Source organism: Mus pahari, chromosome 16 (genome assembly GCF_900095145.1).
Source record: "Mus pahari chromosome 16, PAHARI_EIJ_v1.1, whole genome shotgun sequence".
In the NCBI taxonomy this organism is placed as follows: domain Eukaryota; kingdom Metazoa; phylum Chordata; class Mammalia; order Rodentia; family Muridae; genus Mus; species Mus pahari.
The window spans coordinates 2599448-2624615 of NC_034605.1; the positions used below are offsets into that span (position 1 = coordinate 2599448).

At 46.9% G+C, this 25168-nt stretch overlaps 1 protein-coding gene and 1 pseudogene across 2 annotated transcripts in view; both read left to right on the forward strand.

Annotated features, from left to right (window-relative positions):
• Ccdc3 (coiled-coil domain containing 3) overlaps positions 1-25168 on the forward strand; it is a 99110-nt gene that overhangs the window by 4985 nt on the left and 68957 nt on the right. The window lies entirely within an intron of this gene.
• Positions 13628-14716, forward strand: LOC110333831 (annotated as a pseudogene).

A 25168-nucleotide genomic window follows, 5' to 3' on the forward strand; every position in this document is an offset into this window, starting at 1 on the left:
ACTCTGTAGACCAGGCTGGCCTCGAACTCAGAAATCCGCCTGCCTCTGCCTCCTGAGTGCTGGGATTAAAGGCGTGCGCCACCACGCCCGGCTTATTCCATGGTTTTTAAAGTGATACCCCCTTTAAAGCTCACAGGGCAGCCGGGGCTTAGTAAGGGCTAAGATCACTTGAGTATGGATATGTAAAGGGACCTGCCAATCTGAGCCAAATACCAGCGAATGGGGAACTTTTAGGGAGTGCCACTTTTCCCAAACAGGGGCAGTGCCACATGGCCTGGATGGAATACAGTCAAAGCAAGCCTGGGGCTGCTGGCTCATCATTCCCTGTCCTTTGTGCAAAGTAGATGTGAAGTTAAATGGCCAATATCTGAAGACAGGTCTGATGTGCCTATCAAATTAAACAGTGGCCCTAATTTATGGCATAAAGAATCACCTTGGATGTATCTGGTGGATCCATTCTTTCTATCCATGTGCGCATGGGTTGAGAGGCATGCCGTCTTGTCTGGTGACTTAGCCTGGGGACGTGCCTTGTTCTTGTAAGCTTCATCATCTTCAGCTCAGGGATCCCTGGTCCCCAGAACCATTCTCTTACTCCCACAGAGAAGCTGTGCCTGCGATGCGCAAGGCTGTCCAGACGAAAGAAGTAACTCATTTGCCTTTTCGCACTCGGTTCCTGTCATAGATCTATCCTATTGACGGCCGTCTAGGGCCTCCTCACCTTTCTTCCATGCTTCCTGAGAGTTTCTTTGGGCTTGTCAATGCATGTTTTGTTGCAGCATGGTCCTGAGACCCTGCTTTGTTTTCTCCTCTCTCCCTCCTCTCTGTGTGAACAGACATAGGTGTGTGCTGGTGTACTTGCCTATGTGGGTGGAGATACATGGCGGCTAGAAGACTTCTGGTTTTGGTCTTCAGGCCCAATATTAGTTACTTTTCTGCTAAAACACTGTAACTGGAGCAACTTATAAAAGACAGTTTTTAATTAAGCTTATGGTTCCAGAGGGTTCGAATTCCTAATGGGCAAGGCGCAGGCATGGTGGTAGGAAGAGCTGAGAGGCATCTTGATCCCAAAGCAGGAGACTAAGACTGGAAATGGTGCCAGGCTTTTGAAACCACAAAGCCCAGCCCTACCGATACACTTACTCCAACAAAGTCGCACCTCTTAATCCTTCTTAGACAGTTCCACCAACTGGGAACCAAGTATTCAAAACTGTGAGCCTCTGGAGGCCATGCTCATTGAAGCTACCCACTCTGCTCTTTTGTTTTTTGAGACAAGGGCCTTTTATTGATGTGGACCAGGCTGACTGGTCATCAAGGCTCAGGTGTCCCTGCCACCTCTGTCTCTGCTGTGCTAAAATTAGAGGGGTGTGTCATAGTGCCTCACTTTTTAAATGTGGGTTCTGGGGTCTTCATGTGTTCATAAACACTTTACCAACTGGGCTTTCTCTAGTCCTGGTTGTGTGTGTGTGTATGAGTGTGTGTGCCTGTGTGTGCATACACTTTTGGACATCTTGCTTTGACCTCTGCATTAGTCACTTGAGGCAGTATCTTTTATTGAACCTGGAACTAGACTGGCAGTTAGCAAGCCTGAAGGATCTTCCCATCTCTATCCCCACACCCCAGCACTGGGAGTTATGGATCTGCATGACGATACTTAACTTCTTACATGTCTTACATAGGTGTTGGGGACTTGAACTCAGGTCTTCCTGCTTATGCAGCAAGCTCTTTTACACATGGAGCCATCTCCTAGTCCCTGATTCTTCCTTCACATTTTTATTGTTTGCTATTTCTCATTACCTAAGATGCCTTGGCATTCTAAACTCCCATCACACCTATTCTATTGGGAATGTAATCAGTTTAGTTTTGGTTTACTTTGTGGGAGCTTTACATATGTATGTGACCCACAATAGCAATAGATTTATGTCAGCAGACCAAATATTACTTCACAAAAAGCTTAAGGGACTCAGCTGAAAACTCTTCAGCTGCATAACTTATTAGCCGTTTGCTCACATAATGAAGCTATTAACATTTGTTTGGAATTAGATTTTCCAACATTAAAAACGGGAGAGCAGAGCACCACAAGACCACAGGGAATAGCTTAGTGTGAAGGCCGCTCTGTTTCTGTTGGTCAGATGCTGATCTTGGGGAGAATGCTTTTCTCCCTTAGTGACCCTGGCCTCTTAGATAATGGGGGTGCTGGACATATGGAGGAAGAGTAAATATGAAGTGTGTGTGTGTGTGTGTGTGTGTGTGTGTGTGTGTGTGTGGTGGGGAGTGATAATCATTCCAGAATGCTCCCTGATGCATAGTAAATTTAAAGGTTGGGTTTAGAGCACTCTTAATTCTCTAGACCCTTTTCTTCATTCCACTATTACTCCCTACCCTCTTTGAAAGCGACCACATCAGAGCACAATGAAAGTGTCTGTCTGTCTGTCTGTCTATTGTTCTGTCTGTCTTCTGTCTGTCTGTCTGTCTGTCCGTCTGTCCGTCCATCCATCCATCCATCCATCCATCCATCCATCCATCCATCCAGTGTGTCCATGCACATATGTGTGTGTGTATGTGTGTGTGTGTGTGTGTGTGAGCATCAGGATCTCATGATGTGGATTCCCAGGCTGGTCTTGAACTATTGAAACAGCCCAGGCTGGGTTCTGTCACCTTCCACAAACCAGAGTCATTTAGGTAGAAGGAACCTTTGTTGAGAAGATGCCACCAACAGTCAAGTCTGTGAGTATTCGCTTGACTAGTGACTGATGAAGGAGGGCCCGCCCACTGTTGGGGGGATGTCATCCCTGGCTGGGCTAGAGGTTGTGAGTGGTAAAAGAAATGAGGCTGAGTAAGACATGGGGCACACAGCCGTAAACATGGCCTCCAGTGCAGTTCCTGCCCCCCCCCCCCCCCCCCCAGCTTCCTTCCCTGACTTCTCTTCATGATGACCCACCCGTAAGCTACAAGATGAGATGAACACTTCCCTCTCCAGGTTGCTTTGGGTCACGGCCTTTCCAAAAGCAATGGGAACTTAATTAGGATACTGCAGTTTCCTGGACACAGAGCCAGACTTACACCAATAGCTGAACTCTACAGTCTTTCTTTCAAACCCTGACTTCAGCTGCCTCCCAGCCTTGGTCTGGCTTGTAGTTTTATCAGCACAGACTCTCACAGCCTACTTCTGAAACCCTTCCTGTTCTGCTACAGCTGCTTTAACTGGCATTCCTTCTGTAAACTACATATATGCATGTATGTGTGTATATATACATATGTACATATATATGAACATATACATATATACATATGGTATACACACATACCATGTGTGGTGTTTATTATCTGTTTATCTGTCGAGTTGCTATCATTGAAACCCCTGGAGCTTGAGAATTCATTCCTATTCAACAACCTGCAATGCTGGAGAAAGAGACACACATGTTCCTCTACCTCTCTGGCTAGCATGCTCACAATATGCACCAAATGCTTTTACCCACTCAGCCAGCTCGCCAGCCCTTAGGTTAAACAGTGGTTAAAAGAATTAGCTGCTAGAGTTCATGGCACATGCCTTCAACTCCAGCAGTTAGGACCTGACCTAGGAGGATTGACTCTGGTTTGTGGAAGGTGACAGAACCCAGCATGGGCTGTTTCGGCTCCAGGTTCACATGGGTGAATGGGGGTTGCATTGGCTGGGTTAGCAGAGGGCTCCCCAGTGGAGATGAAGCTCCAGAGAGATTGGGGTGTTCTCTGCTTGCTGGTCCTCTATGTACATACTGGCTATCAGGTGATAGGTTGGTGTGGCACCATAGGATCACATGTTAGGTGTCATGTCACTTGATGATGGCATCCAGTCAAGTGGGTTATACTCTGGTAAAACCTTTTGCTTTTGTCTGGTGTGTTTAATAAGTTCTTAGATCTGGTTACCCTGATAGGATTTTAATACATTCATATGCCTCCATAGTCTGAATTCACTCCAGATAAATGTGTAGGGTGGCTCTCCCTTTACTTCTGGTCATTTATCAGTCTGTGGCACCTGGCAGGTGTTCAATTTGTGTGTCTACACAGGGGTTGCAGTCTTCCTTTCTTAAAATGGAGTAAAAAAAGTCTTAGGGGAACACACAGGTTGATAAACCACTGCTTTAGATCACATGGGGTAACTCAGGGCAGCCCCATCTCAATATCCCACAAACCTAACAACCGGAGTCAGGACCCTCAGAACCTGTATCAAAGTTGGATGCATAGTGTAGGAATCTGCAATCCTAGCACGCTCCTGCTGGGAACCAGGAGGCAGAGACGGTAATTTTTACAAGCTCTTCAGTCAGCTAGTCTAGCATAGTCAATAGAGATAGACCCTGTCTCAAATGATGAGTAAGGTAAGACCGGCACCTGAAGGTCATCTTCAGACCTTCACAAGAATATCATACATGGCTGCGGACAAAGACACACACAGACACACAGACATAGACACACACACACACACACACACACACACTCACACACACAGATATGCATAAACACACAAAATTTAACTTAGAATCAATATATTTACTTGTAAAAATTCTATTGTGAACCTTGCAATCTTTCTCTGTAGTGTTCAATGATTCATTTGGCTGTGTGTGGATGATTCTAATGGTTGCTCAGAGTGATTCAAATGGTCACGGGTGGACAAAGAGCTTCAGGAAGAGTTACCAGCAGTTCCTTCCTTCCTTCCAAAACAAACCAAAGCAAACAGCGAACACAAACTGAAAAGCAAGCAAGCAACAACAGGTGCCCTTCCTGGGGGCAGGCAAGCCTCTAGCTCTCTCTTCCTAGGACGAGCCTGCCTATGATCTCGGGCGTGTTACTTGTTTTCCCACAACCTCCCGATGGTTCAGAATTGTTGTTTAGGCTCCCTGTCCTCCAAGTGGGAATAAATGCTGGGCTGGGAGGCTTTTGTGAATGAGAATGATGAATCCCTCACATGTTCAGTGAGTGAGTGGCCTTGGACTCTGTTGGTCTCAGTGTCTCAGGTGTAGTGTAGGTGTGTAGCGAGCTCGTATGCATCTTGTTGTTGATGGTGTTACCCTCCAAGCTTCCTTGCAGCCTGGACAGGTGACCTAGACTCCAGTCACGAAGGACCAAGGTGATCTGGAGGTTAAGGGATGGGATAGTAGGGAAATCTTACATGGGGATGCTTTTGTGCAGCAGACCCAGGATGCCATTCAACTGGACCAGAAGGAGCAAAACCCTCCCTCACTCTGGTATCTTCCTAGTACTTCATTTTTTTTAAAAATGCCTCCTCCTCACCCCTTACTTAGTTTATAGAGACACAGTCTTGCTTTCAAAAGTTGCCAAGACATCGGGAGTGTCACCAAGTGTTCAGCTCCTCTCCACTGGTGTCACGGGGCTAATGGGGCTGGAGGGGATGTCTTTGGCAATCAGTTTTTACTGGCAGGATTCTCTGCACTCCAGCCAAGAACATTTTTCCTTTCTGCTTCCCTCCCTGCTTGGGTGAGTGTAACAGTCAAAACAGAAGTTGGATATGTTCCCTTTTCTGCCAGTACTATCCCCCAGGACCAAGACCTAGCCTGACCTGACTTACATCAGTCTGTCATAAAATGGCATGGGTTTAAAATAAAACCTGCAAAGGTCAGGCTGCCCCCACACTCTCCTCACGTTCTCCTTTCCTTGTCTGGAGTGGGGAAGGAGCTGTCTCACCCTAGGCTGCTTCAGAAGTAATGTAAACTCATCATCGGATCCGGATCCGGATGGCTCTGTGTCAGGAGCACTGTCCTTGGGCAGGTCCTTCCATTTCTTGTTGCTGAAGTTTGCTCGTCTAGAAAATGAGACCCACAGAAACAAAGATTGCTGTACTGGAGTGTGTATCCATTGCACTTTGTAAACAATGCAAAGCAGTTCCGGGTTCATGATGACTGTAGTCACTTCAAAGGCTTTCAGCATTGCAGTTTTACAAATTAAAAAAAAAAAAAAGCTCTCCAAGGCTGGAAAAAGTACATACTCCTCTTGCAGAGTTCCCAGCATCCAGCATCCATGACAGGTGGCTTGAGAGGCACCTGTAACTCCAATTCCAGGAAACTGAGTGCCTTCATGTTCACATTTGCATACACACACACACACACACACACACACACACACACACACACACGTAACTTAAAAACCAAAAAAGCTTCCTATTACCCCACCTCCACCCACCAGGTAACTCCCAAGACCTGTGGGGACTGGTGACTGCTAATCCCAGCCCAGCTCCCTAGATTGAGAATATGTATGTATTAGTCAGGCTTTCACTGTTGTGAACAGATGTCATGACCAAGGCAACTCTTATAAGACAACATTTAATTGCGGCTGGCTTACAGGTTCAGAGGTTTAGTCCATTATCATCATGGCAGGAAGCATGGCAGCATCTAGGCAGGCCTGGTGCAGGAGGAGCTGAGAGTTCTACATCTTCATCTGAAGGCTGCTAGAAGAAGACTGGCTTCCAGGCAGCTGGGATGAGGGTCTTAAAAGGCTGCACCCGCAGTGACACACCTATTCCAACAAGGCCACATTCACTCCAACAAGGCCACACTTCCTAATAGTGCCACTACCTGGGCCAAGTGTCTACAAAACCACCACAGAACAGTAGAGGGATGGGAATGTGTAAATAACTATTCACATTTTCTTCCATTCAGCAGCATTTAATAACTTCTGGGCAGGAACACTCTGAAAAAGTATGTTAATTGAATTGCAAAGAGATAACACATTCATGTGCTAACGGCAGATCTCCCTTTCTGACATTTGCTTCCCCCAACCCCGTTCTCCGTTCTCACCTACCCCACAGACAAACAGCCGAGGTTCTCAGTTTCTTGTGCAAACATTCAATCTGTGTTTTGATGTTGCAAACGCAGTTCAACATGTCTTATTTACTGTTGTCTTTGCTAGGCTGCTAGAGCACTGTGCATCGCTTTATTCACATATAGATTGCAAGGATCTTTCTGTAATCTGAACGTCTTAAATGCTGCACAATATTCCATTGTATGGATGTAACATGATATGTCATATTTAATGGAGTCTCCTGCTGTTGGGTTTTTGAGTCATTTCTAATACAACATCATTACAAGTAGTGCTGACATCATTATATATAACTAATTTGTAGGACTCATTACTGTGTCTAATCCTTAGCAAATATTTGGGTACCTCCCATGACGCAGCTACTTTGTGGGATGATACAATTTCAATGTTTAGCAAAGCCCTGATGTCATATAGTCGTACAATCCTAATTAACAACAGACATAATCAAAAGGCCATATGGATAAAAATATCATAACCAAAAGATCATTGCATAATGTTAAATGGAAATAACTGTTCCAACCTAAGAACTTAAGCATCTAAGGATCCTTTCCTGGACTTGAAGGGGAAGGAAACCTTCTCAGATGAACGGATACAAACTGAGATAAGACCTAGACTGTAAAAGGGCATTCAAGTCAATGTGGGTGCCCGTGGTTCAGAGATAGAAGAACATGCACAACAGCAGTGTGATGGCGGGGTATGTGGTGTGAAGAAGAGCCTTGTAGTGTAGCAAAGGGTATGAGGCCTGAGTTACAGCAGGAGCCGGATCACTAGGCTTGGTAGATCTTAAGAGGATCCAGACTTTGTTCCAATAGCGGTGGTAAATCTCTGACCCCTTGAAGGAAAGGGTAAATGGGTAATCAAGCAGACAGTAGTGGGACCTGGGACTGATGGCCTTAGAATGATTCCCTGTGGTGCACTTGAATGGAAATGAGGTGCCGTGGAGGTTCTGGGCCAAGGCTAGAAACAGTGACAAAATGTAAGAGATACTTGGGATTAAAAAAAAATCAGTCTTTATCGGTCTCAGAAGACTGGTGGTAAATTCTCACCCCATCCTGACAAGGCTCCAAGACTGGCTGTGGGCATTTACAATGTGCCTTTTTGGGAATATTTCTTCCTTTGGAGGATGCCTCAGATTCTAAGCGTCTGAGCTGTGACATATGCCCCACTCAGGGGAAACTTATGTATTATGGCAGAAGCCCCTGTAGCTCTTGTCTGATATTTGTCTGGTTCACCCCCCCACTCCCAGGCAGGGTGTAGTCCTGGTTGCCCAGAAACTTGCTCTGTAGGCCAGGCTGGTTTTGAACTCACAGATGCACCTGCCTCTGCTTCCCCGGAGCTACTGGGAACGCAATGGGATTTTTGAAACCTCCAACAAGGTCATATCTCCTAATTCTTCCACCAAAGTTCCACCAACCAGGAATCAAATATTCAAATATATAAACCTGTAGGGAGCAATTCTTATTCAAACAACCATGGTTTCTCTCAGGGTGTTCTAATTGGTGAAATGTAAAGCACGCAGACATGACGGAGTTCCATGGGGCACAGTCACCTGTCATTGAGAGAGCACTGCAGGACATTCAACTATGTGAGTTCTCTCTCATTCTCTCTTCATCTCTCCCTTTCTTTTTCAAAGTAGTTTAGGCTTGTCTTTATCTTTTAACATCTTCATGTAAATTTTGGAAGTATCTTGATGCTATACAAAAGCAATCCAGGAGCTGCACAGACAGCTCAGCAGTTTGAGCTATCTTGGCTCCTCCAGAGGATCAGAACACCCACACTGGACAGCTCCCAACCGCCTGTAACCCCATTTCCAGGGGCTTCAAATACTCCTTTTGCCTCTAAGCACCTGAATGCTTATATACACAAACTCACACTCACCCTCCATACACACTTATGAGAGAGGTGGGGAGAGAGACACAGCGAGAGAGTGACAGAGACAGAGAGTCAGTCGAGTTGGGGGCAGAGACACAGAGAGACATGCAAATAATAAATCTTTAAAAAAATTCTATTTGTATTTTGCATTATTGCATCAAATTTACAGAACAATCTGGAAAGAATTAACAAAACTAACAATACCAAATCTCCCACTCCATGAACCACATATATTATCTTTGTTTCTGGAAAGTTTGATTTCTTTAATTAATGCTCCGTAATTTTTTTAGTATATGTATTCTATGGGCATTTGATTTGTACTTCTGTATTTTATATTTGGTGCTATTGTTTTAGATACTGCATTAGTTATTTCTCAATGCCGTGAGCAGATGTCTGACCAAATGCAACTGAAGGTGTATGTGAGATTTAATTTGGCCCAAAATTTGAAGGGATTTAGTCCACTGTGGCAGGGAAGGGATGGTAGTGGTGGTGTGTGTGTTGATGTGTGTGTGTTGTTTGTGTGTTGGTGTGTGTGTATTGGTGTGTGTGTGGTGATGTGTGTATGTGATAGTGTATGTGGTGGTGATGTGTGTGTGGTGGTGGTGGTGTGTATGGTAGCTGGTAACAGTATGCCGGCAGCCAGCTGACACAGGACAGGAAGCCCCCTGGAGTATAAATCTCAAGGCCTGTCTCCCACGATCCACTTCCCTTCACTAGCCCTCTCAAAAGCCTTACAATCTCCCAAAATACAGCCCCCATCTGGCAACCAAATGTCCCATCACATTTCACACACAAACCATACTACGGACTGTTTTTGTGTTGTTTCCAGTCAGCTTTGCTGTGTAGCTCAGGCTAAAACCCACAGACCTTCTGCTTCCTTCTCCTTTGTCCTGAGGTTATGGGTGTGCCATCACATCAGGAGCAGGTACCTTAGAAGTATGCATATGTGTGCTTGCATGGGTGCATGTATACACATGATCGTGTGTGTGTGTGTGTGTGTGTGTGTGTGTGTGTGTGTGGCACACATGTGGACAACCTGGGGTGTCAGTTCTCATCTCCATCTTGTCTAAGGCAGGCTCTCTTTGTTGTTTACCACTGTGTACACATACCGAGTGAGCCCATAGCTCACTTCCATCTTCACCTTCCATCTCAGTGTGGGCGTGGGGACTCCAAGTGCATGGTACCACATTTGGCTTGAAACGGGTTCTGAGGATGAAAATTCAGGTCCTCAGGTATGGAGCAAGTGCTTTATCCCCTGCGCCATCCGATCAGCCCAAGAGGTACCATCTTAAACCTTTATTGCTAACCTACGGGAACACAACTCAGTTTTGTGTATTAATCTTCTAACTGACAACTTACTGAACACACCAAATTCTGAAAGATTTTGTAGATTCCTTGCCATTTTTTCCACGTACATAATCATGTTGCCATAGAGTACAGTTTTTATTCTCCTTTCAAACTGTTTGTTCTCTCTCTCTCTCTCTCTCTCTCTCTCTCTCTCTCTCTCATCTTTAGTGTGAGCATGCATGGGAATGGTGAGCACACACAGTATATTTTAAATATGTTGACTGCATTTTTCAGATTTCTTTTAGAGAAGTTAGCTTCTATTAGTTCACAGACAGTTTTAAAAATATCCTTAAAGATCTTTTCACTGTGTATATATGCACAGCTCGTGGTACTGGGATATATAAGGACTCTCACAAGCGCACGTTGCTGAGCACATTTGTACACTTCAGTTGTTCGCCTTTCATCTCTCCACATTTTAGATAAGAGGAAATGCATTTGTCTTCCTGAGAATGGCCTAATTCATTTAACAAGATGATCTCCAGTAGCGCCCATTGTCCTGCAAATGACATAATTTTATTCTTCCTTATGGCTAAAAGAATTCCACAATGCATATGCAGCTAGTGAGAGTTGCAACAATGTATTGAATTTTGTCAAATGTTCTTTCAGCATCTACTGGGAGGCCATGAGAGTCACAGGTCTTAGCTTGTTAGTAAAGTAAATGCTAAAGCAGAGGGGACAGTCTCCCAGCAAGTTCCCTGAGAAACCTCAGATCTCCTGAATGAACTTCTACCATTCCTGTATGAAAGTCCATCAGTTTATCATATGTCTGAAATTCCTTTTTGCTCTCTCTCTCTCTCTCTCTCTCTCTCTCTCTCCACTTCCCCTTTCTTTTTCTGGTAGTGTGTGTGTGTGTGTGTGTGTGTGTGTGTGTGTGTGTGTGTNTGATATGAGAGAGAGAGAGAGAGAGAGAGAGAGAGAGAGAGAGAGAGAGAGAGAGAGCGAGAGAGAGAGCCCATTCTTTATAGTACCTGGGGGCAGGGTTAGAGGAGGATACTGAGTGCTATCTTCCACTGCTCTCTACGTGATTCCCTTGTGACAAGGTCTCTCATTGAACCTGAAGCCAAGTTTGCAGCCAGCAAGCCCCAGTGTTGGGCTTACAGATGCTTGTGTGACCTCACACGGGTTTTTGTGTGCGAGGGCTACGGATCCAGACTTGGGTTCTCATGCCTGTACAGCAAACACACTGACTCGCCGGGCAAGTTCTCCAGCTCCAGACTTTTAAAGACTGTGTATGAATTTGCAAAATGACACGCAGGAAGTATGAGGTCAGATTACATAGATACACAGGTACTTGGCTACATTATTTAAGAAATTATTTAATATCGATGTCAGTTCCATCTGGAAAGTCTGAAGTACTGGGGAACCTCAACCTTACAGTGGCAATGTTCTTAAAACTTTGACTTTTGGTGACAGCCCAAATGTTATTACTGGCAGCAACAGATACAGTCATGGTTTTCTTTTTCGAGGCGGGCTTGCCTTATTCATTTTTTTAAGGAAATTGAGCCAATATAGTTTCATTTGAGCACATATAGTTTGCCGCTCACTCTTTCAATTAAAGATAGCATATTTGAATAAAACAAAATAAAAAGCCAATCAAACCTCTACCTTAGCTCAAAGCTTCGTCATGTGAACACTTGACCTCGAGTCACAGCTGTAGTGAGAAGCTTCAAGCCTGCAAGTTCTGCTTCTTCACACAGAATGCTAAAAATGTCGTATTCGGGTCTTTAGAAAAATGAATATTTTTTACGCTTTCATCAAGGACTTGAAGTAAAACTAGCACATTTTCTTACTGTGACAGTGTGGTGAAGAATACAAAGTTCTCTAGTAGAATCTGGTGGGCCTGCCTTTTTTCAATGCTATTGCAACACTGTTCCGAAGCCAATATTGTGGGGACTGGAGAGGGACTCAGGAGTCACCGGTGCTACTGCTGTTCTTTGGGACCAAAGTTTCGTTCCTAGCACCCGTGTCTGGCTCACAGTCACTTGTAGCTCTGGCTGCAGGGGACTTGATGCCCTCTTCTGGGGTCCTTGGGTACTGTACTTGTACATGTAGTAGACAGACAGACAGACAGACACATACACACACACACACTCTCTCTCTCTCTCAATAAAAATAAATCTTCAAAAGCCAACATGGTAAAAAAGACAAATGATATATTGATATCACTTAGAAAAAACATTTTTTTTCTCTAAAATACAAAGCTCTGTTTCAGTGTGCAGTCTGAGATGTTTTCAATAACCCTTGCTATCTCTGTAAAAATTCATCCACTTATCTTGCGCTTAGGATGTTTTTATTTTTCTTATTTCTGTTTGTAACCCGACATATGATTTTTGGTTTTTCGGAGACAAGGTCTCACACTCTGTAACCCAGACTGGCTTGGAACTCACTATGTAGCCCAGGGTAGCCCCATACTTGTGGCAATCCTCCTGTCTCAGCCTCCCGAGTGCTGACTTTACAGAAACAAGCACCATGCTGAGCTCAGAAAATAGCTTTTATCTCCTGGGTCACCGAAAGATCATGAGTTCTGATCTTATGGGTCGCCAGGACTCTGCAACCTTTTAGCTATGCTGCCTGGACCAGGTGGCAGGGGTTGGCTAAAGAGAAGGCAGTGGCTTGAGAAGCCCAGGAGCCAGCAGTTTTTAATGGTCTAAGTGGTTCTCCACCTCCCTAAGGCTGCCACCCTTTAATACAGTTCCCCATGTTGTGGTGACTGCCCAACCATAAAATTATTTTCGTTGCTACTTTATAACTGTAATTTTGCTACTGTTATGAGTCCTAATATAAATATCTGATATATAAGATCTCTCATGTGTGACACCTATAAAAAGGTTGGGGGTCTTGACCCAGGTTGAGGACCACTGGAAGCAGGCAGGCACATGTGGCCTCAGTGTGGACCTCAGAATCCACAAGACCTGGGGTAAACGGTGGACTTGAGATGCCTTCAGTGGCTGGTCTTTTAACTCTCAGAAAACAGGGAAATGAGAAGGCAGCCTGGGTGTGAGGGTGAGGCCAGTCCTGTGGAGGCATTTTCTGAAGATTTCTTTTTCCTAGAAGACCCTAGCTTATGTCAGGTTGACATAAAATTATCCAGCCCAACATCATAGCTTAATCATAGCATGCTTTGTATAGATTGTGTCCCGTGTGACCATGTGATTGGCTGGAACCTGCAAGTGGCTGTCAGATGTGGCTGGCAGACAGTATGGCATTACCCTGGAAATGGATCAGAATTCGAAGTGCAGTTTCTACTAAATTCCTATTGCCTGTGTGCAAACAAAGAGTCAAAGTCATAACTGGAGGTTCTACCAGGGGCCGACTTTACTGGTTATGTGTGAAACTGTAGGTCATGGTTCTGATAGAACTGCTTGTAGCCTATCATGCCCTTGTCTTGCTTATCTGCCGTGATTAGCTTGCTAGCATGCTGCATCTTCAGCGGCAGCTTGACCCTCTCGATGGGTGCTGCCACCGTCTTGGAGATGGCCACAGCCACTCCACCATCCAAGAAGTCCTTGGCAAAGGACACAGTGGCATCTGTCATGTTGAAAGCAAAAAAAAAAAAAAAAAAAAAGAGGCAGGCGAGTGCGGGACAGGACTGGGTTGACAACACGCTTTGACTCCCGGACTCTGTGTGGTTTGTATCCCCAAGGAACAGGGAGTCCTCCTGGGGTGGGAACCTGGCCAGCGTCATCAGATGCTTCCCCACCCAGGCTCTCAACTTTGCCTTCAAAGATAAATACAAGCAGATCTTTCTGGGTGGTGTGGACAAGAGGACCCAGTTCTGGCGCTACTTTGCAGGGAACCTGGCATCAGGTGGTGCCACTGGGGCCACATCCTTGTGCTTTGTATACCCTCTTGATTTTGCCCGTACCCATCTAGCAGCTGATGTGGGCAAAGCTGGAGCTGAAAGGGAATTCAAAGACCTTGGTTAAGATTTACAAATCTGCTGGGCTGTGGTGGTGCACACCTTTAATCCCAGTACTCGGGAGGCAGAGGCAGGCGGATTTCTGAGTTCGAGGCCAGCCTGGTCTACAAAGTAAGTTCCAGGACAGCCAAGGCTATACAGAGAAACCCTGTCTCAAAAAAACAAACAAACAAACAAAAAAAAAGATTTACAAATCTGCCTGAGCATGGTGGTGCACGCCTTTAATCCCAGCACTCAGGAGGCAGAGGCAGGCGGATTTCTGAGTTCAAGGTCAGCCTGGTCTACAAAGTGAGTTCCAGGACAGCCAGGGCTATACAGAGAAACCCTGTGTCAAAAAACCAAAAAGGAAAAAAAAAAAGATTTACAAATTTGATGGGATTAAGGGCCTGGTGAACCAAGGCTTTAATGTGTCAGCACAGGGCATTATCACCTACTGAGCTGCCTACTTTGGTATCTATGACACTGCAAAGGGAATGCTCCCAGATCCCAAGAGTACTCACATCTTCATCAGCTGGATGATTGCAGTCTGTCACTGCTGTCGCTGGCCTGACTTCCTATCCTTTCGACACTGTTCTCCGTCGTATGATGATGCAGTCGGGATGCAAAGGGACTGATATCATGTACACAGGCACGCTTGACTGCTGGCAGAAGATCGCTTGCGATGAAGGAAGCAAGGCTTTTTTTTTCAAGGGTGTGTGGTCCAATGTTCTCAGAGGCATGGGTGGTGCCTTTGTGCTTGTCTTGTATGATGAGATCAAGAAGTACACGTAATTATGTCCTAGGTGTTCTCCCCGAGAACAGGCATGTTGTATAACATACCATATCTTAAACATCGGGACAGATTCTCTGGGCTTGTCTGTTTTATCAGTGGCAACTATTTACCAGCTGAAAAGTGGGAAGCAACAATATTCATCTGACCAGTTTTCTCTTAAAGCCATTTCTATAATGACAATAGTGATGGGACTCAATTATAATTTTCCATTTCAGTCACTCCTGGTAATAAAAAACTGAAGAAATAAAAATATCCAAAACCAAAAAAAAAAAAAAACAAACAAACAAAAAACAAAAACTAGAACTGCTTATAGATATCAAGGCAGCCAGGCCTGTATTCTACTCACAAGGAATTTCAGGTACTCCCTTACAATCTCAGCCACTGTATCAGGCACTGGGAAAGGCAGTAGAGGGAGCTAGATCCGCGTCTCTGAATTCAGGCAGGTATGGTCGCAGATGCCCAGGCTTGCGGGGGGCCTTGTGAGATGGGAAGGCTTTGGTGAAGAGAAGATAATCTCAGAGAGGGACAGGAATGGAGGCAGAGAGCCCGGATGTCTGTGGGAGGGCAGGAGAGAGGCATGCTGGGTGGGGGGAGTGACCTCTGGCATGCAGAGGTGAGGCTAGGTCACTGCAAGGAGTAGGCTCCGTTTTCCTTCCCCCATCCCTTTTTTTTCTTTTGCTATGGTGTTGACGATAGATCCCAGGGCCTCACACATATTAGGGAAGTTCTCTATCTCTGATCTCACCCTTAGCCCACGTATCCCTAGCCCCCTACCCCCACCCCGCCTTCAGGGTTTTATTGAAATATAGCTATGACTTCTAAGTACTGACTAATAATGCCTTCGTTAGTTACTGCAAAAAAAAAAAAAAGATACTTTTTAAGTATAGATTCACACACACATGCAGTTGCAAAGACAGGCTCTGGGTATCCCTCACGCACACACCCCTGTATCAGTGTCATGGTAATACAAACCTAGTAAAGACATTGGTCACAGCTACGGGGCTTATTCCAGATGTTCCTAGTTATACATGTGTGTTGTGTGTGTTGTGTGTGTGTGTGTGTGTGTGTGTCTGTGTGTCTGTGTGTCTGTGTGTGAGATCCTGTCACATATGTAGCTCCCACGGGACCACCACCACAATCAAAGTATGGAAGTATGTCATCACTACACACTTCCTCATGCTACCCACACCTCTTCCTCCACCCAGCACCCTACCCAGATTCGGACATGGGGATTTGAACTCGGGGTCCTCATGCCTGCACTGCAAGCACTTGACCCCACCGAGCCACCTCTCCAGCCCTCATGCCTACAGGTTTATTTCAGCTATAACCAAGCGGTGCACACTTTGGGAGACTACCTCCCTTATCCAGCCTTTCAGTAACCTAGAGGTTTATGCAAGCTATGTATCTTCTCATTGGTAAGTCGCAGCCGGTGGTAATAGATGCGCCCCCATTGTTTAATCTGTGACACTAAAGGGAATTTGTACACTTGTTAGTTTCAGCTATCATGAATATAGCAGCTATGAGTAGTTGAATAGTCTTTTAAGGAATTTAGTATTAGTTTTTGTGACAGGGTCTCACTATGTAGCGTTGGCTGGTCTGGAGCTCACTGTGTAGACCTGGTCTACAACTCAGAGAGATGCACCTGCCTCAGCCTCCCGAATGCTGGGAACCTGGTCTCCAACTCAGAGAGATGTGCCTGCCTCAGCCTCCCGATTCGAGGTGCGTGCCACCACACCTAGCAAGATTTATTTAACATTCTATTTATGTGTATCTGCGTGCCATTTGGCATTCCTGCCTCAGTTTTTACATTAGCAAAATAGGTATAGTAGGTCATAAACTTAGGAAAATTAACTTTGTTATAAAAAAAAAAAAAAAAGCAGTCATCTAGTCCTAACTCTGCCCAGAAATTACCTCAGTTAATGACATTTGTGCCACGCACTAAAGAGTCCCAGGAGAAGCTCGCTGAAGCCCTGCGTGGCGGAAGAGACGTCTCTGAGTGACTTCATTTCTTCCTCTGGTTTTCTTTCTATTGTTGAATGGCGATGTTGACTCTCCGTCTGCCAAGGCTGTATGAGTACCGCCGTGCACGGTATACTTGGAAGATGGGGGAGAGAATGAGGAAGCAGTGGATTCCTCCCACGGATGATCTTCTCGAGGACAGCTACTCCATCCAGGGTCCCCTGGACTCCCGATCCAAGCACGCTATCTTAAAGTCCTTCTGTGGAAATGTGCTAAGGCGGTAGAAGCAAAGGGGGATCGAAAGGCAGAGCCCGTCCCCAGAGTCCTGCAGGCTTGGAGTTGAAGTTCTTGAACTCCATTCAGTTCTCCCTCAGCGTTTATCATCCCTGCACAGACACCAGCCCCGGGTAGGTTAGGTGTCTTCTCTGGGGCTGCACAGGGAGAATACAAGGTCCGGACGAAAACTAAGCTCTGTTTTTGGGTGACCCTTGACCTCTGCTCTGTCTGGGGAGCAGAAAGTAGGTCACAGTCTGAGCCTTCGTGCAGAGGTCTCTCTCAGCTAGTTCCTCTGGAGATAAGGACCTTTTTATTGATTTACTTTTAAATATTTTATTTTTAATTTAATTTAATTTAATTTTTAATGCTACCTTAGTTTGCTTTCTGCCGCTATGATAAAAACATTGTGACCAGAACAAACATGTAAAGAAGAACCCAGAAAGGGTTTGTAGTCAAGGCAGGAACCTGGAGGCAGGGACTGAAGTAGAGACCATGAGGCATTGCTGCTTGCTTACTGCATTGCTCTCGGTGGCTTGCCCAGCCTGTTTTCTTCAAAACAGGATCACCTGCCCAAGGGTGGCATCACTTACAGTCAGCCGGACCCTCATCGACCATCAATGAAGTCTATGTCTCATGGACTTGTCTACAGGCTAATCCGATGGAGCCTGTTTTTCAGCTAAGGTTCCCTCTTCCCAGATATGTCTAGGTTTGTGTCAGATTGACAAAGACCAACCAGCACATGTCTATATGTATGCTTCCCTGTGTATGTACACTCGAGTGCAGGTGTCCCGTGAGGTCAGAAGGGGCTGTTACATTGCTTGGAGCTGGTATGAGCTGAGGTCACCCTGTGGGTTCTGGGAAGTTAACTCCGGTCCTCTGGAAGAGTAGAGCTCAGTGGGAGCAGGGTGTGAGAAACTTCACTGTGGGTGCGTTGTAAGGGTAGCCACTGGGGAACTCTAGGGAGAGTTTATACCTCAGGTCTTCATATACGGTGCCGGCTGCTCGGTGGATGGTCCCTACCCATTTGAACAGGTTGTCTGACTCAGGGAAGGCGGAGATTCCTTTGTCACCAGACATCATGAGGATTATCAGCTCCTGATGTAGCTGCTTGCCCACAGGGCCCTGGGCGACGCCCCTCGCAGGGCTTGGCTCCTTGGCAACACTGGCAGCAGCTGGGTGTTGGCTTTGAGAGGCCATCCCAGAGGTGTTGGCACCATGACAGGAGTGTGAAGACAAAAGGGCAACTGCCTTAAAAACTTTTATTACCACGAAGTGCAAGTGGAGGTCAGGGGTCATTCTGTGACATCACTTCCTTCCTCCTACCTTATGGGGTTTCAGGGATCAAATTGGGTCCTCCAGGCTTCCATCCTCAGCTGGCACGTGGGTTTAAGCCCCCCTGAGCCACCTTTCCAGCTTAGGATCTTGATTTTATCCTTTTTTTCTTCCAGATTCCTCCTCCCTCTCAGAGGCCCTCTGAGCCACCCTCTTACCCAGCAGTTAGTTTCAGCGTTCAGCTTCCCAGCATGCATTGCCTTTATCATAGGCCTGCAGGGACATTTCTGAGGCTGCCTGATCACAGTGCTTACAAATGCTGCCTGTGAACCTGGTGCTCAGGGAGATCTCCTGCCGTCCCCACAGGCAGTCTTGGTTCTGGCCGCCCAGACTCTCTGGGATGCTGCCCGGCTTCAGTGGCTGTATCTCGTCTCAGCCATGACACCTGCCAGAATCATGCACCCCTCCTGGGTGTGGGGTGGGGCTAAACAAAGCCTAGATGCTGTTGGCAGGAACTTTCAGGGCCCCCCAGAGGTGACCTGGGACTCTTGAGGCCAGTCTGTTAATTTTGCACAGATGTGGGATGCAGACTGTCAGGGACAGAAAACTGTCTGATCCAACCCTGAAATGCAACATCTCAGAAAGCTGTGAGGAGAGAGACAAAAATGTCAGGGAAGTCAGAAGGTAGGGGGCAAGACAATGGCTTATCCCATAGCTCTACCTGTTAGCATGGGGCCTGTCTGTAGTTTATATATGTGAGTATACTATCGCTCTCTTCAGACACACCATAAGAGGGCATTGGATCCCATTTCAGATGGTTGTGAACCACCATGTGGTTGCTGGGAATTGAACTCAGGACCTCTGAAAGAGCAGTTAGTGTTAAGCTCTGAGCCATCTCTCCAGCTCAGCCTATCTGTATCGACTGTAAACAATATCCAGACACTGACGTGGGGTTTCAAGAGTGTACAGTTGGGTGGTTGTTGTTTGGTTGGTTGGTTTTGCACATAGCTTTGTAGCTGAGCAAAATAGTCCTGCTGAAAGTTACTGGGGAGATGGCTCAGTAGGTAAAGCGCTTGCCTCACAAGCTGGCGGACCAGAGTTTGAATTCCTGGATCCACATAAGAGAAGGGCGGTTAAGGTAATACATACTTGTAAGCCAAGTGCTGAGGCCACACGGTGAGTCCCTGGGGCTCACTGGCCAGCTAGCCCAGCCTACTTTGTGAGCTTTAGATCAGCGAGAGACCTTGCCTAAAACAAACAAGAAGTGGAGCATGTGAGTGAGGATAGCCTACACACACACACACACACATACACACACATGATCACACACACACACATCTCTACATGCACATAACAAGAGAAATGAAACTGAAATTGCTCTGATCCGAATACACCTGAAGTTGTGAAGGATGTGACAGGCCATAGATGTGCTCTCCTTCTGTGTCCTGGCCCCGGGCTGGAAAGAAGCTCCGAGAGAAGCATGGCTTTCTAGTTTTCAGGGACATGGTTGTGGTTAGTCCAGAGATCAAGTGCCTGTGGTTTCTGGATTGCCTTCTTCTTCTCTCCCCTCTTCCTTTTTTCCTCCCTCCCTCTCTCCCTCCCTTCTTCCTCTCCCTCCCTCTCTTTCTCCTTTCCTCCTCTCCTTCCCTCTCTTCCTCCTTCCATCCCTCCCTCCTTCTCTCTCTCCCTCTCCTCCTCCTTCTCTCTCTCCCTCTCTCCCTCCTTCTCTCTTTCCCTCCCTCCTTCCTTTCTTCCTCCCTCCATCCCTCCACTCATTCATTCCCTCCACAGAGACACCCGGTTGCTTGCCCCAGCTCTTAGCTTCCTTTCTGCGCTCTCTCTCTCTCTCTCTCTCTCTCTCTCTCTCTCTCTCTCTCTCTCTCTCTCTCTCTCTCTCTCTCTCTCTCTCTCTCTCTCTCTCTCTCTCTCTCTTTCATGAGTATCTTTCACTCCCCCTGTATTTGGGGACTGTGGTGGGATGAATGGGAGTGGCCCCTGGAGGGAGGCTCATAGATTTGAACGCTTCCTCGTTGGAGAGTGGTACTACCTGATGGTGGGGGGCGGTTAGGAGGTGTGGCCTTGTTGGAGTGGGTGGGGTCTTGTTAGAGAAAGTGGGTCACTGGCTTTGAGGCTTCCGAATGCTCCAGTCAGGCCCAGTGTCACACTCGGCCTGCTGCTTGTGGATCTGAGAAGAACTCTCGAGCTCCTTCTCCGGCATCCCGTCCACCTGCGTGCTGCCATGCTTCCCACCATGGTGACAATGGACTAAACCTCTGAAGCTGTAAGCCAGCCCAAGCTGAATGCTTTCCTTTGTAAGAGTTGCTGTGGTCATGGTGTCTCTTCACAGCGGTAGAACACCGTCTAAGCCCCCACTCCAGCAGGCCCACTTTCTTTCTGCTGCTTTACTACCTCATCCTGGCTGTCACAGGACCCCAAGGCTCTGCGACATGGCTGGTGGTGTTGATTAAGTCAAGGTACATGTTAAAGGGCAGCAGTAAGAATTCCTTCTTTCGGACTGGTGAGATGGCTCAGTGGGTAAGAGCACCCGATTGCTCTTCTGAAGGTCCAGAGTTCAAATCCCAGCAACCACATGGTGACTCAACAACCATCTGTAACAAGATCTGACTCCCTCTTCTGGAGTGTCTGAAGACATCTACAGTGTACTTACATATAATAAATAAATCTAAAAAAAAAAAAAAAAAAAAAGAATCCCTTCTTTCCTTTCAGATACTTACATTTAAAAGCCTTGAACCTTTCATCCTGAAATGAGAGTGAGGTACACAATTTAGAGCTGGAGAGTAGAGAGATGTATTGGGTTCCTTTGACCACACAGTTGATAGCATCCAGACCCCGCCATGCACAAGTCCAGGCTGAGCTTGTTCATATACACTGCGGCTCCAGAAGAAGATGGAGCCCATATTTATCCAGGCATGACTCCAATGAGTATTTATCTGAAGCGGCTAATGAGCGAGACTTTGGTCTCGTCACATCCAATTCTGTCGATGAACAATAGGCACTTAATGCATGTCTGTTTGGGATGAAATACCGAGACTGCCAACGGAGGCAGCAGAGCACACGGTCCAGACTTTAAAATACTGCTTGTGAAATCTTACTGGAGAGGCCCCAGGGGAGCCTGGATTCTGTTATGAGAAACACTAATTAATTGAAGCCCTCTGTGGAGGTCACTTCTTAAGCCTCGAGACAATCTCTGTCGCAAATGGATTTCTCTCTTGCCTGGGGGTGGGGTGGGGGTGGGGGCAGCACTTTCTGGAGGGACCTGCTGATGATGGAGGTTTTTAGAAGCTCTGGTTGCCGACACTGCAGTCAGTGCCTGCTCTAAGGGTGGGGGTTTGCCCTCCTCCTTTAAGATCTATACGGATGGCTGGTACGATGGACCTGACAGACTGAGTTGGAAGAGAGTTGTTTTCTGACCACTGCAGACATGCTGTAGTGTGTGCATCCCCCCTCCCCCCGCCATGCACATGTTTGCATGCACACACATATACACACCAAATAACAATAACAAGGAGCTTTATGTATCCAGCATCAGTGAGCATCAGGGACATCAAGGCAACATTGAGAAATGACAGCCCTGAATTCACCGAAGGTGGATGACATCTCAGGATTTGGACTGGGACAGACCTAGGGTGGCATCTTAGCTCTGTTCCTTATGAATTCTGCAAGTGTGTTTATGTCCTTCAGCGTCACCGAGCCTTAGCTTTGACTATGGGCTACAAGGATGGTCCCCTTCCTGAGTTTTGAGACCTAGGTGAGATGTCCATACAGCGTTCAGCACAGACATTGAGACGCAGAAGAGGAAGTGTCCCATGGGAGAAAGGGGGCTGGCTCTCAGGTTTGGTGAGCCCCAAAGGGCCTGCCTTGTGACCTATGGGTGTTTACCTGCCATTGCAGTGTGGGGTAGAGCTTATGGTGGCAGAGTCTGAACTTCTAAGTGGACGCCTCTTCAGAGCCCGGCCCCTTGATGGTGGGAGGCATGGGGTTGGGCACTCAGAAGCCTGCCGTGCAGTGCAGCGGCCTGGGCTGGCGCGTGGGAGTCTTTGACCAGGCCAGAGCATGGGGGGATGGCTGCTGTGGAGAAGTGTTGGCATAGGGACAGTGTGGGGCAAGTGGGCTGACTCGGAGCCCTCACCCCATTTAATCATTTCGTGACTGAGAGGAGGCAGTGGCTTTGGGGGCTGAGGGTGGTTCTCACTTGGCAGAGTCCTTGCCTAACATGACTGAGGCTCTGGGTTTGATTCCCAGAACTGCATAATCTGATGGCCACTTGGGAGATCCAGAAGTTCAAGGCCATCCTTGGCTATGTAGCAACTGGAGGCCAGCCTGGGCTATATGAGACATTATCTTGGAAAAAAAAAAAAAGGGAAAAATTAGATTTGGGACCAGGGAGATGGTTCAGTCGGGAGCTTAGGAAAGTGCTGGCTGTGGAACCTGATAGAGATGTAATCTACAAGCCATGGAAGAAGCCAGATGTGGCTGTGTGCACCTTTAATCCCTCTGCTGAGGAGGGGGAGACGGGATCCCTGAAGTTCACTGGCCAGCCAGATTAGACAAATCAGTGAGTTTCTGGTTCAGAGAGAGAGAGATGGGGGGGGGGGATTGACTGTCATTCTCTTTAACAAAGCAAAACCGAAGAACAATTGGGGATTAGAACAGACATTGATCCCTACCCTCCGCACACAGCTGTGCACACTTGCAAGCACACCTGCACACACACATATACCAAACTAGAAAAAAATAGATTTTGTTTATTATAGCACAGCAAGTGGGATAGAGATGCAGGAAACTCCCACATACCTGCTGCCTTCACATATGCGCAGGCTCCCTGACTGTCAACACCCCCACCAGGATGGGGACATGGCTTTGAGGATCTGTCAGCCTACAGTTATAGATACTGTAATCACTCAGGCCCCATGGCTTACATTAGGGTTCAGGTTTGGTGTTTCGTTTGTGCGGGACAAATACAGAACAGCATGTATCTGCCATTGATGGGTCTTTCAGAACAGCTTGTTGGCCCCAAGCATCTTCCGTGTTCCACTGGTTCAGGATTCATTCCCTCTTCTCTGGTCTTCTTTCCAGCAAGGGTTGAATTATTTGTACACAGATAGTACTATGTATGGCCCACGTGTCTGTTTTCATCTGTTTGTGTGGTAATGCTATGGATGAAAGCAGCCCAGGGACCAGATGTAGAGCGCACACTCCACAGGATGCTGGCCTTAGTGATTGTGGAGTTTTGGTTTGATAAATCTCCTCTGATGGCAATCTATGTCTTAGAGTTCTGGACCATCTCATTCCCCAGAACAGAGCCTTCCTTTGCTAGCCCACTCCCTCCTTGGACTTGTGTGTGTGTGTGTGTGTGTGTATGTATGTACACGTGCATGTGCACATGTGCAAGCCATAGCATGTATGTGGAAATTAGGACAACTTGTATGATTCAGTTTTTTCCTCCCACCGTGTGGGTTCTGGATCAAAGTCAGGACACTGAGTTTGGCAGACGTTCCTTTACCTGCAAAGCCATCTCACCAGGCCTGACCCCCCTGCCTTGTTTCCCACGAGTGTTGCACATAGTAAGTGCTCAGTAAATGCTCTGTGAATGTGTGAGTGAATGCTGAATCCCCGCCCAGTTGTTCTTCCAGTTATCTGCCCACAGGCAGGCCTTCCCTGTGTCTGCTGCTACCCCTGCCTACTCCCTGTCCAGCTAATCCAAGGCCAACGCTGCAGTAGCCAGATTCCCTGAGGCTCAGAGGTTGCTTCCAAGCTTTACCTGGGCCGTTGTTCTGTGCTCCAGCTGCTAGCAGGACAAACTGACTGACATTGCCCACGTAGCTGGTTCTAATACAAGGAGTCACAGAAGTTAGAGGCAAAACACAAAAATGTAACTAACTATGCTGGGGTTGTCCATTTCTGTCCTGAAGACAGTAGGATGCACGGTGGAAGACACCTTTGGGGCCTGAGCTGTGACATGGTTTTTTAGCCTGGCTAGCTCCAACCCATTGAAGCTAGGAGAAGCTAGACCTCACTCCTATAGATTGGGAGTGGGCTAACTTGTTCTTGCTAACATAGCCGAGGAATGGTAAAGCATTGAGCCCTTCCGGTAAGAATGACTAGTTAACTGTATACCGTATATGTTCCTGTGGCAAGCTCCCGTGGTAATACGTGAGAAACGTTGGTAAGATGAGAAAACCTGCTGGCAGGACTTGGTCCCCTAGATTTCTGGCAGACACTAAGCTATTGAGAGTCAGTCCTGCAAGCCTGCCCATCTGTGGGAGGGGGAGTTTGCAAGCTCTGAGGCCGTAGGAAGGTCGTCTCCTTGTTGATTCATCTTCCTCTCCTCTAGTTGGAAAATCAGCAGGGCTGGATTGGGCTGGGTGGACTTCTTTCCACTTTTGAAAAATCCCCTTTCCTAGAAGACTTCTGAGTCGCATAAGGCTAATTTAATGTCTGCCAGGTAGAGGTAGGGCTGCCTAAGCACTCCAGAATGTTCCTGTCCAGGCAGAGTCTGGGCTAGTGGTGGTGGTGGTGGTGGGGGGGGTTGGGAGCCTAGAGATGAAACTTGGGTTTGTTTTCGTGGGATAAGAGCGTGTGGGCCTGAAATGTTCTTTTGGGGAGGGTGGAGTGCCATGCACAGCAAGGTCACTGGCCTTAAGTCTTCTGAGATGGAAAGAGGTTGAGAAAACCTGGAGGGGAGGGTGTCTAGTGGAATGCCTATGCTTGCATCAGGGGCTTGAGAAGGGATGAGTATTTTGATCTAAGCCCATAGCCTTAATTTAAACTTAGGAAGGGGACTGTCTAGAGAGAGGGAAGGAAGGAGGGAGCGAGGGAGCGAGGGAGAGAGGGAGAGAGGGAGGGAGGAAGAGAGAGAGAGAGAGAGAGAGAAAAGAAGAGCCCACAAGGAGTTCTCGGCTCTAGTAAGTTTCCAAGAGCCT